Source organism: Mustela putorius, unplaced genomic scaffold, assembly GCF_011764305.1.
Source record: "Mustela putorius furo isolate JIRA1106 unplaced genomic scaffold, ASM1176430v1.1 tig00003858_pilon_pilon_pilon, whole genome shotgun sequence".
Taxonomy (NCBI): Eukaryota; Metazoa; Chordata; class Mammalia; order Carnivora; family Mustelidae; genus Mustela; species Mustela putorius.
In genome coordinates, this window is record NW_025422010.1 from 49,367,085 (window position 1) to 49,387,902 (window position 20,818).

Sequence of the window (20,818 nt, forward strand, 5' to 3'; positions counted from 1 at the left end):
TTACGCTCCCTTTAAAGTATTTTCCCCACCCAATTGGAACCCCCAGTCATTCTTCAAGAATGTCCTCCAGTTTAAACGCCCTCTTAGGAAGCTTCCTGAACACCCCTGACCTGAGTAACTCCCTTCTCTGTGCCCCCTCACTCACCCGGCCACCCAGGCAGCAGCCACTCCCACTAACATCCCACAGATAGTGATCAAACACCAAGCCGCAGCCATTCCGTCCGCCACTGAGCAGGACAGATGTGGCCCCTTCTCTGGAAGCTTCCAGCCTCAGGGAGCCGCACACCAAAGAACCCACAAGCAAATGAAGGGACGAGAAGCAGCAAGGGGACCTACTTTGACGAGGGGTGATCAGAGAATGCTCCGACGAAATGAACTTGAGCCCCTAAAGCAAAAGATAAGGAGCCCTTGTGGGGAAGAACTTTTCAGGTGAGAAGGCAACAAATGTGCAGGTCCTGAGACAGGAAAGGGCCATCGTGCTCCAGAGGCTGAAGCAGGACAAGACTGAAACTGGCAGGGGGTCGCAGGCTGGACCTGCTAAGCACAGGAAGGAGGTAAATGTTATCAGTGCCATGAGAACTACAAACAATTTCAGAGCTGGGCACAGATGTGCTCTGGGACCCGAGTGGCGCTCTGGACTGGAGACATCAGCGAGGGGACTCCTGGCAGGGAGGGGAGCTCAGGAGGAGGGTGGTGGTGGCTTGAACAAGGGGGAGGCAGTGGACACAATCAGGTAGACTCAAGGTCTCGTGGAGGTAGAAGCAGCAGACCTAACAGGTGGACTGGAAACGGGGGTTGCAGGGCGCCTGGGGGGCTCCGTCCGTTAAGTGTCTACCTTTGGCTCAGGTCATGATCCCAAGGTCCTGGGATTGAGTCCCTCATCAGGCTCCTTGCTCAGAGAGGAGTCTGCTTCTCCCTCTCCCTCTGCCTTACCCACACCCCTCAGGCTTGCTCTATCTCAAATAAATAAATAAAATCTTTTAAAAAAAGGAAATGGAGGTCGGGTTGGTGCATTGTGGAGGAGGAAGAGGTCATGGTCCAAGTCCAGGTGCCTGGCTTCAGCACCAGCTGGAGAGGAGTCATTCTAAACCAGTTGTAGGGGGGGCGGCGGTCAGCACCGTTCTGGAGACCCGGAGAGTGGAGAGGACAGGCTGGCAGGGAGAAAACCGCAGGAACTGGTGTGTTAACAGCACTGAAGGCCACTGAAACTGAGCAGATTCCCTCAGGGAAGCAGAAGCACGCGGGGAGGGAGTCCTGGGACCCGGCATTCTCAGAGGACTCCAGTCCAAGGTGTCGGGTTAAGATTGCCCCAGCCTGGCACTGTACATTTCGGGCGGGATGTCTCATTGTGGAAGTGGTCCTGGGCATCATGGGATGTTTAGCAGCCTCCTGGGGGTGTTTGTAAATGTTAGCAGCACCCCCTCAGTTGCGACCACCTAAAACATCCCCTGAGGACCCCAAATCGCTCCAGTTGATTAGGTTAGGGATGCTTCTGCCATCTCTAATAAAGCTGGTGCCAGATTTTGGTCTTGAAAGTCCACAGCCCACCCAGGGGAAGAGTTCCACAAATTCCTTCACCTTTCTCATGTTCTGGCTTTGTGGACAAGCACCTAGAATTCACTGAGTAAAACCAGAGCTACTCCTAAGCTTGACCTTGCTCTATCTAGAAAGAAACAATTGTAGTTGTACTAACCCCATCAGGGTCCGCAGATCTTGAAAACCTTTTGGCTTTATTGTCTTTTGATAATAAACACAGAACCCCAAACAGTGAGTGAATCTTGGTGGGAGCTGTTTTTCCCTTGTATGCAAGTATTTTATAGCTCAGAGTGATGGAATGGGCTATAAGCTTCCAAGTATCACTGGTAAAAAAGATCTCCTACCCAAACCAAGATATCACAAGAGTCCACTTCCCCAGGTAGGAGCGAACTAAAAATAATCCCCAGTATTTTGTGGCATTTGCAAAGGATGATAATATGCACCAGAAGTTAGTGCTAAAAAATCTTAAAATACCAATTTTTGTTTGTGACTATTTTAAGAAGTCATAAGGTCCAAGAATGTGGTTATTCTCTTCTGGCACCTTACCAAAGGAATGAAGCCATAAAGTTTACTTATCAGGCCACAGGGGGTTCTTCTGACCCCAGGGTCACGGCCACAACAACCAACTTAAACACCTGCTCTCAGAGAACATCTTTGAATAACAGCAGCTGATTCCAGTGACCCTCAGTGTGGAGAAGTGCGTATGTCTGACTCTGCCACGGTCCTTATCCTTACAGAGCTGCTGCTTCCAGTAAGCACCATGATGGGGGACGGATTACATCAGTGATTGCTAAACAGGCTCTTCTCAGGCAGGTGACAGCCTGCTGCAGAGACAGACCGACCAGCGATTACACGACAGTTCAGGATGGCACTGCCCAAGCCCCCATCTGTCCTGCTTCTCACTTGCTCAAGGTGATGGAGGTCACTAAGAAATCTTAGCATACCCTTCCCTGCCACAGCCAGACGTGACTTCAGAATCCCACTCACCAAAAACTTCCAGGGCAGTGGTCCTCAACCTGGAGCAGGTGTCCGAATCATGTGAAAGTTCTGTTCAGACACAGATGGCGGGGTTCTGCTTCCCAAGCTTCTAATTCGGGAAGTCTGCGACTGCTGCTTTAGGACCATTTTTTTGAAAGGCAGAGTTTAGGTAACTACCCCTAGATCAAGTGGAGTTCTCACAGGAAATAAAAGCTAGCTACCATCTCTGAGATGGTGAGATCTGGGTCAGGAATGTACAGATAGTGACCAGAACAGAGGAGGGGCCCCTCACTTTGACCGGGGAGGTTGGAAAATCAGGAAGTCTTCAAGGAGGAAGTAGCTCCTGATCCGCAGGTATGTGGGGGGTTTGGGAGTCACAGATAAAGAACAAGGCACAGGCAGAGACCTCAGACAGAGGAGTGTGCTCTGTCCTATCAGAATTCCAGCTAAGAGGGAAATGACATCGCTTATCAGGTAATATTAGCAGAAGCAACTGCACCATTAACTTCAGGAATGAAAACATTCCTTTCTTATTGAAAGCATATTAATGATCAAATATATCATTGCTTTCCTCCTTAGACAACAGCTTGGGCTTTTTAAGAGTCTGTCATAGCAGCAGCTGGCTGGCTCAGTCCACAGAGGGTACGACTTTCGATCTCAGGGTTATGAGTTTGAGCCCCACACTGGGTGTGGAGATGACTTAAAAAAACAAAATCTAGGGACGCCTGGGTGGCTCAGTTGGTTGAGCAGCTGCCTTCGGCTCGGGTCATGGTCCCAGCATCCTGGGATCGAGTCCCACATCCGGCTCCTTGCTCCCCAGGGAGCCTGCTTCTCCCTCTGACTCTGCCTTCCACTCTGTCTGCCTGTGCTCACTCTCGCTCACTCTCTCTCTGACAAATAAATAAAATCTTTAAAAAAAAAAAAAAATCTTAAGAAGAGTCAGTCTATCACAACCTCGGATTATCAAGTACTAATCACTCTGCCATTTTAATTTCGCCACTAAGGATATGGGCAAATGTAGGCTGCTCAGTTGGTCTAAAGATGGGACCTGGGGTACCTGGGTGGCTCAGTCGGTTGAGTGTCTGCCTTTGGATCAGGTCATGATCTCAGGTTCCTGGGACTGAGCCCTGTGTTGGGCACCCTGTGCAAAGGAGAGCCTGCTTCTCCCTCTTCCTCCTACTCCCCCTGCTTGTGCATGCTCGCTCTCTCTCCCCGTCAAATAAATAAATAAAAATCTTTAAAGAAAATAAATAAAGACGGGACCCACACTGGTCCAGGAAATAAGCAAAGAAATAAAACAGAAATCTCAGGGTCACCTGCTAAGTGGAGACCAATGTGGGCAGAGGTCGGGGAGGAAAGGATCCAGTTAAATTTAACGTAAATAGGGAGAAAGAGCTGGGAATTTTGGGGGGGGTAGCCTCCAAGAGCCTTCATTTCAATAATATATGTGGTCATCTAAAGGTTCATGCAAACTAGGAACCCCCAAAAATGTTATAGGGAGTTTTATAAAAAGAAAAAAAAATCAACAGTCAAAGGAGAGATACTATTATCTTTGTTTAGTACAAGGGGTTAAAAAACAACCAGATCTAGGAGATAACGTCGACTGAACCCTTTGGGACAGAAAAAAAGATCCCTAACCACTTAGAGCTTAATCAGACAAATTCTAAAGTACAGAAGAACTAGCCACCAGGATGTTAGGATAAAAGTATTGTTTGGGGGGTGCCTGGGTGGCTCAGGCAGTTGAACTTGGGTCATGAGTCCCAGGGTCCGGATCTGATCTAACCTAGCATCCGGCTCCATGCTCCAGACACAGCCCTCTTGTATGCCTCCCTGTACCCCCGCTTGCTCTCTCTCGAAGAAATAAATACAATCTTTAAAAAATACATTGTTTTGAAAGATTTGAACTATTTTTTTAAGGTTTTATTTATTTTTTGACAGAGAGAGAGAACACAAGCAGGGGGAGTGGCAGAGGGAGAAGCAGGCTCCCCACTGAGCAGGGAGCCGGATGTGGGGCTTGATCCCAGGACCCCAGGGTCAGGACCTGAGCTCAAGGCAGACAAATAACAACTGAGCCACCCAGCTGCCCCTTTGAAGTATGCTAACATAAAAATTTGAAGACAATGAACTTTGTGATATTAACAAATCCTAAGGGTCCTCTAGACTGAAAATCACTGTGCCATTCCTAAGACAATGCAGCAAACAAAATGTTACTTTATAATCGAATGTACCTTGGTTCTTACAACAGTCACCAACATGTATGCTCCCTTAGTCCTCTACCAAGTACAATCAAAGCCATATTATGCTTACTGATTTCCTCAGGACACATGCAAAGGAACCTATAAATAAAATAGAACTTCATCTGATAAAAAGTAAGCATAAAATCCCAGCAGAACACGGAGGCTGGGTAGTGTGGGATGCACACTAGATTTCCTTTTGTTATTCTGGCTGGGTCTTTGCTGGGAACTTCCTCTTCAAAAGTGAAGTCGTGCCTTAAAAATCAGCAAAGCTGTGCAGTTTGTAACTTTTAAAAAAGATGCTCTAAATTCTGGTCAAACTTGAGTGACTAGAATGTTGGAACACTTTTTCTGTAGATTAAAAATTTCTCAAAATACAGAAAAAACCCTATTTAAAACAAAAAGGCCTCATTTAAAATTTGATAAACCTTCTGAAGGGCTCTACGGTATTTGTTGGGTAAACATAAAAAAATACTTCATCAAAGTGAATATGGGATGAAACAAGACAGAACTTACTGCAAAGGCGGGTTTCTTTTTTCTTACCTTGTATGAAAACCATTAATTCCTTGTACCTGAAATGGGTTTTTGTACGATTCTCCCACTACACATTAAATATGTGGAGACCAAGCACTAATTCTAACACAGATACAGCTCTCTAAATCAGCATGAAAAGTGAAAGTAATGGCCTTCACAGCTGTCCTCAAGGAACAGGGTCCATTATAATCACTCACTCAACACATTGTTGAGTTCCTACTGTGTGCCAGGAGCTGTGGTTAGCACTGGCTGCATATAACAACAGTATATTCCAAAAGGAACAGGAAGAACTCCCCGAAATATAGAATATCCACATCTGGGGCTATAGGTATCCGAGGTATCCATTGGGACTGGTACACTTTAAGTATCAGGATTTCAAAAATCCCAACAAGCATCATTGTTATTACGGCAATGCCTCATCTAAGAAACTAAGCTTTCAGTTGCAACATAGTGGCCCCTCAGGCTCGTCAGATACTACTGACTCCATCAGAGGAAGGAAAACGTACAGGGAGGCAGCCCCTGACTGCCAAAGTGGCATATGCTTCATTGTCTTAACTTACAGCTTGAAATTACGCCCACCATGTAACTTTTAAAAGTTGGAATCTTATGGCATAGGAGACTGTGCAGAGAAGGACATCAGGAAGATACGCTATCACATGTAGGGGCGTAACAGGAAGCACAGGAAATGGGAACTTTGAAAATTAATTGACACCACTGAACTCAAAGTGGCAAAGAGGGTCCTAGCCCAGCTCCAGCCTGAGACCGTCCACCCAGACCTTGCTCTCCCTTGTGTCGCTCTTCTGGTCCATGGGGATACCATCCAGCCAAATAACTGCCAAGTGAGATGACTTCAAAGCAACGAAGTGGCCTAAAAATATACAGTATGTTATTACTAGCCAAGGTCAAAGCACTGGTCAGTGACTTGGCCAGATCAGACATCTGACTCCAAGGCCTTTCCCCAACACCAGGCTGCTGTTTATTACAAATAATGAATATTCAAGGACCGGATAAGTAACACAACACAGCCATTTTGAGAGAACAAGTAAATCAACCCTCCTCCCACTCAATCCCCCAATTTTCAAAAACACAAGTTATCCTTAAATTGCAAACATCTTTGTGTTCCAAAAGTTCAATTCTGGGTAGTGTTTCTAAATAAAATGCAGGACGTGCAGTTAAATCTGAATTTCAGAGACAAAAAAAAAATTTTTTTTCTGTATAAGTATGTCCCAAATGCTACATGGGATATACTTATGTTAATTTTTGTTTGTTTGTTTGCTGTTCATCTGAGATTCAAATGTAACTGTGCACCCTGTATTTTCATTGGCTAACCAACTTCTGGGTCCTTTGTAATGCTTTTCTAACACAGCTGTGAGGTTCTGGAAAGAACCCTCACCTTGCGAGCTGAGAAAACACAGCTCAACTTCCAGGGTTTTGTTTTTGTTTTTGTTTTTTAACTTCCAGTTTTTGAGGTCTCTGGCAGGTTATAGCTCCTTCACTTGCAAAAAGAGGCCAGTAAATACATAACACCACACAATTTAAATGCCTGACTATCTGAGAAATCCGGTGACTTTATCAAGTCCCCATTCAAAACAAACTGGCCCTTTCCTGCATTTGATAAACATTTTGGTGTGTGCACAGTTGTTCTGTGTATTAGACAATATTGCATCAGCCCTCCATCTCCTCTTTATCCATAAAGCAGGGCCAGTGCCTTTGTACAAGTGCTTGGATTTTTTTTTTTTTTTTTTTGCTCAAATGTAAATGCTTTATTACTTTAAAAAAAAAAAAAAAAAGGCTGAATGTATGATTTCACAAAAATCTATCAAAATTAAAAGCCTGACCCTGAGGATTAGGATGCACCAGTTTCACAGGCTCTCCAAGGTCCCTGTGGACCTCCAGAAACTCACCTTCACACCTCCAGTTCCCAGAGTTACGTGTCTCCAGCCAAGCTTTCTGAACCTATCTAAGCTTGACCTGGGTGTCCCAGCCACTAGAACTGAACATGACGGAAGCTAAACTCTTCCCCTTCCTGCCTGCTCCTCTGCCTCCGAGGTCATAATCTTAAGTTGCTTACATTAGAAATCTGAGCCTCACCAGACACTTCCTTCTAGGAGGTCCTCAAATCTGATCCACACCAAGACCAAGACCCCACCTCTCAAATACTGCTCCTACCCTCATCTCCACTCTGGTCACCCTGGTCCTCACAGAGCCTCCATCATCTCCCTCACGGACATCCAACTGTTTTCCTGCCCCCCCAAATGCATTCCGCACATCACAAGTCTCAGTAACCTACTGAAATCAGAAATCAAATCATGTCACTCTGCTGCTTAAAAATACTTGAAGGCCCTCCCATCAGCTTGGTCCCTGCCTACCTCATTTCACACTTCTTGGCCTCACCATGACCTTCTGGCCTTCTCACAGCTCCTAGAACACAAACTGAGCGCTCACCACAGGGTCTTTGCACATGCCCTTCCCATCAGCTGAACCACGGGAAGTCTTAATTGGTACCTCTCATCCTTCAGGTCTCAACCCAAGTATAATCTCCTCCAAGAAACACTCCTAGGCTATTTTTTTTAATCATGGTTAAATCATGGAACAAAAATTTACTGTTTTAACTATTTTTAAGAGTACAGTTCAGTGATACTAAGTACATTCACCTTGCACTGTTGTGCCACTATGACCATCACCCAGCTCCAGAATTTTTTCATCATCCCAAACTGAAATGCTTATTAAACAGTAATTCCCCATTCCCCCTTCCCCTGCCCCTAGGAAGCACTGTTCTACTTTCCATTTCTGTGAACTTGACTATTCCAGGTACCCCTCATTCTATGGTACATACCATACTTGGCTTATTTAACCCAGGACAAGGTCTTTAAGTTTCACTCATGGTACAGTGTCAAGAGTTTCATTCCTTTTGAAAGACTGAGTAACATTCCACTGTATGGATATACAATATTTGTTTATCCACTCATCCATCAACAGCCCATCCAGGTTCCTCTGGGGCCATTTTTAAGTAGGATCCCATTATTCTTTTAAGAGTGTCTTGTTTTATGGGGCGCCTGGGTGGCTCAGGTCATGATCTCGGGGTCCTGGGATCAAGCCCCGCATCAGACTCTCCGCTCAGTAGGGAGCCTGCTTCCCCCCATCTCTGCCTGCCTCTCTGCCTACTTGTGATCTCTGTCAAATAAAATCTTTAAAAAAAAAAAAAAAAGAGTGTCTTCTTTTCCTTCAAGTGCTTGTCACCGATGGCAATTCTAAGATCAGTTTGTTTCCTATTTCCTTTGTTCAATATTTCATTTAATATGTCGTCCTGCCGCCCCACCCCTAACGACTCTTGTAAGCTCCACGAAGAGGAGGACATGTGTGTTTTGTTCATCCTTCTATTAGCGAGCATTTCCCGGCACAGGCTCTGGAGTGTAGAGGGGATGCAATAAGTAATCGTTGAATCATTCAATGAAAGAAAATCATAAGGACACCAGAAAGCCATGGTCTGCAACCACAGATTCCATGCATTTGTCAACTGTGAAAGAGAACAAATTAACGCACATGGATGCGTGTGTATGCGTGTGTGTGTGTGTGTGTCTGTGTGTGTGCGCTCACACATGCATATACACATACACACTTAGCTCTCTGGGCACAAACAATTCCCTTTGTAACATGTCAGTTGATCTGTTCATGACTAACATTTCCATTTCCTGTGTCTTTTTTCAAGAACGCATCACATGCGAAAGTAACTGGTATATTCAGCAAGGAAAAGGAATTAAGTACAGATAAATGTTACAATGCGGATCTCTCTGCTCAGGGGGGCCCAGAGCAGGATGCGGGGCGGGGTGAGGGGTACTCAGTCACTTAAACATCCAACTCTTGGTTTGGACTCAGGTCACAACCTCAGGGACATGAGATCAAACCCCGAGTCAGGTTCCATGCTTAGCGCAGTCAGCTTGTCCCTGTCGCTCTGCTCCTACCCCACGCTCCCTCGCTCTCTTGCACTCTCGAATAAATAAATTAAAAGTCTTTTTTTTTTTTTTAAAGATTTTATTTATTTATTTGAGAGAGAGACAGTGAGAGAGAACATGAGCGAGGAGAAGGTCAGAGGGAGAAGCAGACTTCCCATGGAGCTGGGAACCTGATATGGGACTTGATCCTGGGACTCCAGGATCATGACCTGAGCCGAAGGCAGTCGTCCAACCAACTGAGCCACCCAGGCGCCCTAAATTAAAAGTCTTTAACAAAAGAAAACATTCTGCTAAGAGGAGTCACACACAGAACAGATGTTGTAGGATTCTGTTTATGCAAAATGTCCAGATAGGCAAATACACAAAGTCCAGAGTGGGGAACGCAGACTGGACCTCGCCAGGAGCCTAGCGGAGGAAGGAGCAGGAGCCACCGCTAACTGGCACAGGACCTCTTTTTTGGAGAGATGAAAAGTTTCCACAACAGACTGTGGTGATGGCTGCACAACTCAGTGAATATCCTAAAAACCACCAGACCGAACACGTTAAAAGGACGAATTATAGGTACTTGAATTTTATCTCCACAAAGCTGCTTAAGAAAAAGACCACATGGGCGGGGGGTGCTGGGGGGCTCAGTTGGTTAAGCCTCTGACTCTAGGTTTCTGCTCAAGTCATGACCTGGGGGGCGGGGGGGGGGTGGAGATCGAGCCCCGCCTCGGGCTCCACACTGCGTGGGGTGTCTGCTCTGCTCGAGAGTTTCTCTGTCCATGCCCCCCAGGCCTGCTTGCTCTCACTCTCCAAAAAAACACACAACATGTGGCTGGAGAGGAAGGAGGCCTGCCTGCATCTGCGGGGTGGGAAGAGCTGGTCTTCCCGAGGAGGAGACGCACAGCAAGGGGCCAGCACCATCAGCAGCAGCCCAGGAGAGGCCGCCGCCTCCCTCCGGCAGCACAGGGCCCCCAGCCCCGCAAACCCTGTGGATTACAGACCATCTGCCTTCCAGGAAAGGCCTCTGCTTTGTGCAAACCATTGCCTTTTTCTAACACCAGTCCCCCCCCCCCCAAAGCAAGAAGCCAGGCTCTGAAGATAAACAAAGGTAAAGCTCTCTGGACCAAGATTTTACATAAATATGCATATTTCTGAAGAGCCTCTTTATACCACAGCCCACTGAGTTTACAGCATTCTGAAACTCAGATTTCCGTCTGCAACCCAGGTTCTGCCAAGAAAGTTATCTTTGGCTCCTCTCTAACACCCCATGGCCAATCTGTCCGGAAATCCTGTTGGCTCTGCCTTTTCGAAGATCCACAACTCTCTCCTGCACAGAGACTCACCCAGGTCCCAGCCTCCACCACGGCTCACCTGGGTCAGCTTCCCGCCTGGTCTCCCTGCCTAGGACCACCCCACCACCACCCCAATCCCAGCACAGCAACCAGAATGACCCTTTCAAAACGCAACCAGACCACAGATCACGCTACTCCACTGGGCAACATTCCACACCAACCACCCCGCAGTCCTGCACAACGTCAAAACATCCAAGCCAAGTCATTCTACCCCCAGGAAGCCCTGCATGGTGGGGCTCCCCCTCCCGCTGCTCCTGGCTTCTCCTCCCACGCCCCTCCTCACTCACTGGCTTGAGGAACAGCCAACCACCTGCTCATGGGCTTCATCAGACCAATCAGGAACCGAGCACCTGCCCATTAGGGCGTCTGCCCAGAGAAACTGGTCCCCTCTGCCTTTAGGGACACTCTGTTCCCAGATCTTCAAGGTTCCCCCGTCCCTGCGGAGTCTTTGCTCAGATGTCACCTTCTCCACGTGACAGCGGCATCCTGTTCTCTCCATCCCCTCCTCCAGGCCCCTCTACGCTGTCCAGCTTGCTGTTCATCCCGCCCCTCCCCGGTACTTATCGTCACACAGGCCACATCATACCCGCTGACTACCTTTAGTATCTACTGTTTCTCTCCGCGCTCCAGAAGGTGAGCCCACGAAGAGTGTCTCTTCATCGACCGGATTCCCCAACAGATGCCAAGTGCCTGGCACACACCATGTGCCTTTTAACATCTCCTGGGCAGCCGACAGGATGGACAAATGAGCCCTCGGTTTCAGACCAGTAGGCTAAGAAAGAGGGTCCACGAGGCAGAACCGCGGAGGAGACAGAAAGTTCCTTAGGAGAAACCGAGAGGGTCCTTCTTTGGCCACGGAACTCAGGAAGGGAGGCCAAGAGTCGAACAGGAGACAGGGCCTGAGCAAACTTCCTTCAGCTTCAAAAAGACTGTTGGTCAAGTGATCTCAAAGAACAGATCAGATGCCTTCTATTCACCAACTCACAGGGCCTGAGGTTCTCATAAGGGGGGAAGCCCAAGACCGAGATAAAACAAAACAAAACAAAACAAAACAAAACAAAAAACCAAACAAACAAAAAAAACACTTCTGAACAATCTTTTTTTTTTTTTTTTTAAAGATTTATTTATTGGGCGCCTGGGTGGCTCAGTGGGTTGGGCCGCTGCCTTCGGCTCAGGTCATGATCTCAGGGTCCTGGGATCGAGTCCCACATCGGGCTCTCTGCTCAGCGGGGAGCCTGTCTCTCTCTGACTGCCTCTCTGCCTACTTGTGATCTCTCTCTGTCAAATAAATAAAAATAAAATCTTTAAAAAAAAAAAAAGATTTATTTATTTATTTGACAGAGAGAGATTATAACTAGGCAGAGAGGCAGGCAGAGAGAGAGGAGGAAGCAGCTCCCTGCTGAGCAGAGAGCCCGATGCGGGACTCGATCCCAGGACCCTGAGATCATGACCTGAGCCGAAGGCAGCGGCTTAAGCCACTGAGCCACCCAGGCGCCCCAACTTCTGAACAATCTTAATCAAGTTCAGCCGGACAAAAAAATCAAGGATCAAACCTCTGGGACATCAGCCATGTTAGTCCCAACATCCTTTTTTGTGGCTGTGACCAGCAGAGGGTAGATAGGAAGATGGAAAATACCCAAGGGTGGTAGTATTGGGGTTCGTTTGAGTATTTTTTTTTTCACTTTAAAAAAATAATCCTGTTTTTAAAACATGCAAATTCTTATTTTGGCTAATTTTTCACAGTCTGACCATAAACTGAGAGTTTGTTGTTCTCTAGAAAATACAGACTGGATGCCTGGGTGGCTCAGTGGGTTAAGCCTCTGCCTTCAGCTCAGGTCATGATTTCAGGGTCCCGGGATTGGGGGTTCTCTGCTTGGCAGGGACCCTGCTTCCCCTCCTCTCTCTCTGCCTGCCTCTCTGCCTACTTGTGATCTCTGTCAAATAAATAAAACCTTAAAAAAAAAAAAAAGAAGAAAAAAGAAAATACAGATTAAGAGACCTTTAATCTAATAGACTGACATCTAATTATTTAAAAAGGCCTTCTGGTTTTTCTCCTGCTATTATTACACAGATGCCACATGGGCTAATTCTGCCATTCCACAGTCTATAACTGACCTTTGGCCTTAAAGCTGTGTTTGAAAACCATGGATTTGATCCCAAGGTAGAACTCAATCAATTAAGTATTCCATTTTCAAACATTTAAATGTCAGTTTCTCTCACATGCTAACCCTCCTTCCAACAAAAGAAAGCCATGTGTTTTCACCCAAGTCAGTTTTGGAGGAAAGTTAAGGATTTTGTTTTTTTTCTCTACTACAGAATGTCCTCCCTGGAAGACAGCTGTGGAGTTTCCAGATTGTGGAGCCAGGGCTCCTGAGCTTCCACACCTGTGGGGACAAGCACAGTATCTGCCACACCATGGGTCGGCTTCCTAGGAGCAGCTGCAGGTGAGAAAGAGAGGCGTGTCATGCCCTCCACAGCCCTCCACAGCCCTCCACAGCCCTCCACAGCCCTCCACAGCCCTCCACAGCCCTCCACAGCCCTCCACAGCCCTCCACAGCCCTCCACAGCCCTCCACAGCCCTCCACAGCCCTCCACAGCCCTCCACAGCCCTCCACAGCCCTCCACAGCCCTCCACAGCCCTCCACAGCCCTCCACAGCCCTCCACAGCCCTCCACAGCCCTCCACAGCCCTCGCTGTGGTTCCACTGGTTCTCCTCTCCAAGCTGTTCTGGAAGAAATTGTCCCTGCCCTTCTTAGCCACTTTCTTTGAAAGGTAAGTGTCACAAATTCAAAGATGATCTCAAAAACATCTACGAACAAGGGGCACCTGGGTGGCTCAGTGGGTTAGTCCTCTGCCTTCGGCTCAGGTCATGATCCCAGGCTCCTGGGATGAAGCCCCACCTCGGGCTCTCTGCTCAGCAGGGAGCCTGCTTCCCCCTCTCTCTCTGCCTGCCTCTCTGCCTGCTTGTGATGTCTCTGTCAAAAAAAATCTTTTTTTAAAAAAATGGAATAGAGATTACTGGGAGCTGTGGGGAGGGGGGAGCTACTGTTTAACGGTTACCAGGTTACCAGTATGAGAATGGGATGATGAAAAAATTCTGGAAATGGGACAGTGGTGACTGCTGCCTGATATCATGAAGGTACTCACTGCCACTGAATTCACATTTAAAACCAGCAAATCTTGGGGCACCTGGGTGGCTCAGTTGTTGAGTGTCTGCCTTCTGCTCAGGTCATGATCCCAGGATTCTGGGATCAAGCCCCCAGTAGGCTCCCTCTTGGGGTGGGGGGAGCCTGCTTCTCCCTCTCCCATTTCCCTGCTTGTGTTCCCTGCTTCCCCCTGCTTGTGTTCCCTCTCTCACTGTGTCTCTGTCAAATAAATAAAATTTTTAACAAATTTTTAAAAAGCCAAATTTTATCAAAACTTGACCACAGTCAGACAAAATCCCCATGAAATAAACTTCTCTACTATGGTGAGATCATGAGTACAGATTTTCACGAATTCCCACAATCTCTTCCATCTGATGAACCCTACACACTTGCTTTTGCTTGCTTAATAAGCCTCCAGAATTTCTGATGTAACGTTTGCCGGTGCCGGGCTTAGAGGCCCACGACTTGATTCCTGATACTGTGGTAAGGCCAACAGTTTCCAGCACGAAACATACAAAATCTGACCCATCTTCTCATGTATGTGAGTACTGAAACCACCCAAGACAAACGGTCATTAGTTTCCTTATAGAGAACATTAAACGTTTCTTCTGGATCCACGGGTCATCTATACCTATCTCAGAATGGTCCCCGTAGGTCACTGCACTCCAAGAAGACACAGAGAATCTGTGTACAAGTCACTTTGTGCTTTATAAAATAATGCATCCATCCCACCAGAGCTGACGATCGGAGACCATATGAGGACCATACTGGGTGCCTGACCAGTTCCAAGGAGCATATTCCCCCCCAACCTGAGGAAAGGTTAGAAAACAGATTTCAAACACCGTGTGCTCTAAGCCAAACAAGCCTCAACTCTGGTGAACAAAAGCCACTCAGCAGAGAAACAAAACCATAAAGGACAGCCCTGTCAACTAGCAAAGCCACCAGCCAAAGGTCAGGACACACATGCACTCAATGCCGAACCACAGGATTCTCAGTGCCAAGAAGGGGAGGTGGCCACTGACACTGAAAGGCTGCCCCAGGACAAGGGTGACCTCAGCACCCACCACCCACCCCCATCAGGAGTCCACGCCTTTCCCCAGACTGAGAGCCAGCTTCCTGGCCCAGCTCGCTCTCTTCTTCGGTGCAAATTCACTAGCCTGGAGATGGCTAATGACCACAGAGCCTCTGAGCCAGAATCGGGCTGGGCTCACCATCTCCCCTTGCTAAGAGGGACAACATCCAGAGACCAGAGGGAAAGAGAACACCCGGGCTCTTTTCTTGCCAAAAAAGAAAAAACAAACAAACCCATAACTCGGACCCTCTGCTATGCTCACAGGCTTCAGCAAAGCAGAGAGGTAATCCCTAGGACAGGGAGCTTAGAGAAGAGATCCTCAAGGCATTTTTTTAAATGAATGAATGAATTGGACCATCCCAAGGGTCTCTAATTAGCACTGCTTACTACGCGCCACAAATGAGAGACACAGAGGGCACAGATCCTTTTGGGAAGACTCAAGTTCCAGAAGCTCCTGGGTTCTGAACACGGAAGAATATATATATATATTTTAATGCAAGTACAGAGGCCGAGGGAAAAAAATAGCAGGTGGGGGGTAAAGCAGACCCAGAAGTGCTCCCTATGGCCCAAGCGACTCCTCCACCCAGAACTTCATGGCTGTGACTGAGTGGGCGTGTCCGTAGGCCACCAAGGCCAGTTGAATTTCATGCTGTCCCCAAACGTCTATGCTCCAGAAGTCAAATCCTGGATGTGAAGGTTCAGAATCTCACCCCTACTACCCTAAGAGACTCTTTCTTGCCAGGGCTTGGTGCAAACAGTCCCCTATGTTTTTTAAATAAATACCAACAAGCAAAGTGATTCCTGTTTCCTACATAGTCTAGGAGAGAGGCAATTGCTGGGTGAGCAATGAATATTGACTGAGCAATCCAATGACAACAGTAAAACAATTTTTGGAGAGAGAGAGAGAGGAGAGAGAGAGAGAATGCAAGGGTGGGGAGGTAGGGGGTGGGAAAGAGAGAGGAAAAGGTTCTTAAGCAGACGCCGTGCTGAGTGTGGAGCCCTCCTCAGGGCCTCGATCTTAGGACCCTGAGATCAGGAGCTGAGCCAGAACCAAGAGTGGGACGCTTAACCAACTGCCACCCAGGCGCCCCAACCCCATACCAATATTAATGACTACGTCTTACTGAGCTCTGTGCCAAGCTGTATTTCGCTGCATTCATGCTGCTATTTGGAACTCATCACAAACCTTGTGAGGTTTGCTGCTGTTGTTGTTATTATTATTATTGTTATTATTATTCCACGTTACAGATTAAAAAACTGAAGCCAGACGGATTAAGTAACTTGGCCTAGGTTATGCGGCTAAGAAATCTGTGAAATCCGGATTCCAAGTTAGGTCAAAGGGCTGCGAAGCCCGAAAGTCACCAGCCTCTGGGCTCCAGGGGCGCTGGGACCAGTATGGAACATACTTCCTGTTGTGCATGTTTGGGAAACAATGTATTTAATTAAAAGCACAATGCATTTAGAAGTATTAGGGAGAATACTAATTAATACATCTTAGAATCAGATGATAATTTCTCCGTTTTCAAAAAATAAGAACAAGAAACAAGACTGTATTATACAGGGGTGCCTGAGTGGCTCATTGGGTTAAGCCTCTGCCTTCGGCTCAGGTCAGGATCTCAGGGTCCTGGGATAGAGCCCTCTATTGGGCTCTCTGCTCAGCAGGGAGCCTGCTTCCCCCTCTCTCTCTGCCTGCCTCTCTGTCTACTTGTGATCTTTCTCTCTGTCAAATGAATAAAATCTTTAAAAAAAAAAAAAGACTGTATTATACATACACTTTCTAGATTCTTCTTCCACTGTGCTAGTCTTCCATTAACACCAGATCTGACAAGATCTTAGATTGGGCATTCTTTTCAGTTGGGCACAGGGACAGGCATTCAGGAATAACCTGGTTAACAAAATGAAGGATAAGCGATCTTCTTTTTGTGTTATTAAAACTCCCTGGCAGCAAATTAATTTTTATCTTAAGTAACAAAACATCTACAGGTGTTGTGAATACAATTAAGCTAATTGAGAGATGCTAACAAACACCTGAAAACTCACATGCACCCCCCCCCCAAAGAAACTTCCCATGAGAGGAATCTAGAAGCAAATACAAAAGCAACCTAAAATTATGCACTTAAGTGACTTTAAAAACACCTTTCTTTAGGGACGCCTGGGTGGCTCAGTTGGTTGGACGACTGCCTTCGGCTCAGGTCATGATCCTGGAGTCCCAGGATCGAGTCCTGCATCCGGCTCCCAGCTCCACGGGGAGTCTGCTTCTCTCTCTGACCTTCTCCTCGCTCATGCTCTCTCTCACTATCTCTCTCTCAAATAAATAAATAAAAATTAAAAATCTTAAAAAAAAAAACACCTTTCTTTAGACATACGTGACATGGATGGACCCCACAAAACTTGTTCTAGTAACTAAAAAGCAAGTACCTCTGCATTCATAAGAGAAAACAAATAATAGATTCAAATCTCGCTAGAGTTATAAGGATCACCTGGATTTCATGAATGTTGTTTATGAAAAGGAATTCAAACCAGCAAGGCAATAAAATACTAAAAATACACTGAACAGGCACCTGGGTGGCTCAGTTGGTTAAGCATCTGCCTGGGCTCAGGTCTTGATCCCAGGGTCCTGGGATTGAGACCTGCATTGGGCTCCCTGCTTAGTGGGAAGCCTGCAGAGTCTCTTCCTCTGCCTTTCCCACCTGCTTGTGCTGTCAGATAAATAAAATCTTTTTAAAAAATACATCAAACATCTGGGCATTATACTATTTTTAAAATAGCAGTTTAATGAAGAAAGAACATAAGAACACCTACTATGTTTAAGGGACATTCACCTGTTCTCTCACTAATTCTCTCAACAACAACCAAAGGAAGTTGATAATAACTTTTTGGGGGGTAAATTGAGGTTCAGAAAATTTAGGAATTTATCTAAGTTTAGACAATTTAAAAAGTAAATGCAGGGCGCCTAGGTGGCTCAGTCTGTTAAGCATCTGCTTTCAGCTCAGGTCACGATCCCAGGGTCCTGGGACTGAGTCCCGCATCAAGCTCTCTGCTCCGTGCGGAGACTGCTTTTTCCTCTCCTTCTCCCTCTGCCTCCCTGTCTCTCTCCATCTCTCATAAAGAAAGAAAATCGGTAAAAATAAATAAGCAAACAAAAATAAAAGTAAATATAATAAAAAATTATAAGAAATACAACTTAAAATAAGTAAAAGAACTGAATGAAATCCTGTGGGAATCTAAATCCACAGGTTTTCCACTACTCCTTGCTTTAGGAAGATGAAGGAAGGAAAGTTAGGCAGGGAAACACCTCACAGCAGGAGGTGATCCATCCATGAATGCTAAGATCCCCAAGACTGAAATCCAGGCCAAACATGGAGCCTTAAGTCTGCAGACTTTTTTGTTAAGCCATTTGCTTTACCAAATCATTTTTAAAGACTATTTATTCATTTGAGAGAAAAGCACAAGTGGTGGGGAAGGGGAACAGACGGAGAAGTGACAAGCAGGCTCCATGCTGAGCATTATTTTTAAGTCTCAGTTTAGGGGCACCTGCGTGGATCTGTAGGTTAAGCATCTGCCTCTGCTTAGGTTGTGATCTCAGGGTCCTAGGATGGAGCCCCACAGGGCTCCCTGCTCAGTGGGGGGCCTGCTTCTCCCACTCCCTCTGCCTGCTGCTCCCCCTGCTTGTACTCTCTATCGCTCTCAAATAAAATCTTTCAAAAAAAAAAAAAACTTTTTAAAAAATAAAGTCTCAATTTAAAAACAAAAAAATTTTTTAAAGATTTTATTTATTTATCTGACAGAGAGATTACAAGTAGGCAGAGAGGCAGGCAGAGAGAGAGAAGGAAGCAGGCTCCCTGCTGAGCATAGAGCCTGATGTGGGCTCCATCTCAGGACCCGGAGATCACGACCTGAGCCGAAGGCAGAGGATTAGCCCATTGAGCCACCCAGGGGTCCCTTAAAAACAAAATTAAAGAGAAAAAAATCTCCTAGGTCCATCACTACCAAGAACAAGTGCACCCTGGCATGGGTGGTTAAGGTTTCTTACATAAAATTACAACAAGGAAGCCTCCAGCACATAATGAAAGTCATTAAGAAAATTCTGAGAGTAATTGCAGGCAGACTTCTCCCCCAGAAAGGAACCAGCTAATAAGCATTCATTATCTTTGGCACGGTGAAAGTATTTATAGGACGTTCACAGAAAGCCTTCCCCAGTAGGCCCACATTAACGAATGGCATTTTAGGTCTAACACCAAAGTGCTCTGGAGACCGTGAAAATTCACATTTTGTGCTTTCTCTTTTTTATACACTCTAGTATTCACCATCCCTGGAGATTTTATCACACATTTTCAGTTTTTGTGCCTAAAAGCAGTCAGCCTTCACCCATAGCCTACTGCGTGCCTGGCGATCTCCAGGCTCGTCGCCCGTGCGGTCTCCTGCAATGCTCAAGGAGTCGAGGCAGAAATCCGAAGGCAACGCAACCAGGAAGATGGGAGAGAATCTTTTCTCACGCCAACGGGGCGGGCAGTTTCTGGGAAGGGAGCCCGGCGGCGGCGGGCGCTGAACGAGGACATGGACTCGGCCGGGGCGGGCACCGCGGGCAGGCGGGAGGGGTCAGGTGGGATTGGGGGGCACTCGCGGGGCGGAAATGCCGCCCAGGGGCCCCAGACCCGCGCGTGTCAACTCCCCTCCCGCGTTCCGCATCCCCTCCGCGCTCTCGTCCTCCCCCTACAGCTGTGGCCAATCCGCCTCCCCAGCCGCGTTCCGGGACCCGACGCGCTCGACCCCTCGGAGAAGCGGAGCGGACAAGTGAAGGCTCTTCTTTCCCTGGGGGGTGTGTGGGGAAGCGGAGGGTTGAAACACTCGCCATTCTCTGCAACCTCCGCGGCGACAAGCTGCCGCTCCGCACGCACAGCCGCGAAGTGACAGCGCCCGGCATCACACTGGGAAGGGAAGGAATGGCCTGTGGCGGTGCCACCGGAGTTGGCTGAGACGACCCTACCATCACCGGGAAAAGTGTCCCTCTTCCCCATCACCTCCCGACCTGCGTTAAAGCTCACGAAAGATGCCAGGCGCGTCCCTGGCCCTGCAGCAGGCGTCCTCCATCCCTCCCCGCAGGTGCGCCTGGTACATGAGGTCCTAAGGTCTTTTTCAGACACGTTGGCATCGGCTCCCAAAGGGGGCCCCAACAGAACTTGGCCACGGGAGACTTCCAGAGGCGCGGCAGACACGGCAGGAAAACCAGCGGCTCTCCCCTCAAGGGCCTGCAAAGCCTGCCTGGCTCGCCCCTTAAAGCTTAACCCCAGACATGTGCGTGGCAAACGCAAACAACCCAAACGCCACCTGCGAGTTCCCTCTCCTCCCGGCAGGTGAAACGTCCTGGACGTCTCCTGGGAGCTGCCCGTCCGGCCAGCTGTACCTCTCCATCCCCGAGGCCGCCAAGTTTCCTACAGCCCCCACCTGAATCCCACCCTGTGGGCTCCGGAGCCGGAGGGCGCGGACAGCTGGGGCCACCGCATCCCGGATCCCGGGAGTCCACCCGCTCCGGGGCGGCCAGAGGACCTGTGGGACACCGCGGGATCCCCCGGGTGGGGAACTTTGGGGGCGCCGCGCCCCTCCTTACCTGGCGCTCTCTGGCCCGAGCTGGGACATCCGCCGGGGGCGCGTCCCTCCGCGCGCTCGCTGCGCACCTGGCCGCCGCCGCCACCGCCACCGCCACCGCCTGGCCCCAGCCCCGGCGGCCGCGCTAGCGCTTCATGGCGCACGGGGGCTGGCTCTGGGCCCCGGGAAGCGTGTCCACTTGGTGGCGGCTCCTCTGGCTCTCGCCTCTCCCCAATGGCTCCCCCGCCTTCTCCCGCCCCGCGTCCGTGCGCCCGTCCTCAGCGGCCGCCCTTTTCCCTTCGCACCCCGGGACCGGCCAAACTGGTTTCTCCGCTCTGGGGTGGTGCCTCCAGTCTCTCTCCGGCAGCCGCGGCTGGGCTGGGGCTGGGGGCGGGCCCGGCCGTCCGCCCTCCCTTTGTCCCTCCCGGGGGCGGAGAGGGGC

General features: G+C 48.2%; 1 protein-coding gene across 1 annotated transcript in view; it reads right to left on the reverse strand.

The window, feature by feature from the left end:
- Positions 1-20,533, reverse strand: part of ATP8B1 (ATPase phospholipid transporting 8B1) — a 129,882-nt gene extending 109,349 nt beyond the window's left edge. The window contains exon 1 of the mRNA XM_004745551.3: positions 20,399-20,533. The gene's annotated coding sequence lies outside the window, so the exon portion shown is untranslated. The remainder of the gene's footprint in view (positions 1-20,398) is intronic.
- Positions 20,534-20,818: the final 285 nt, after the last annotated feature.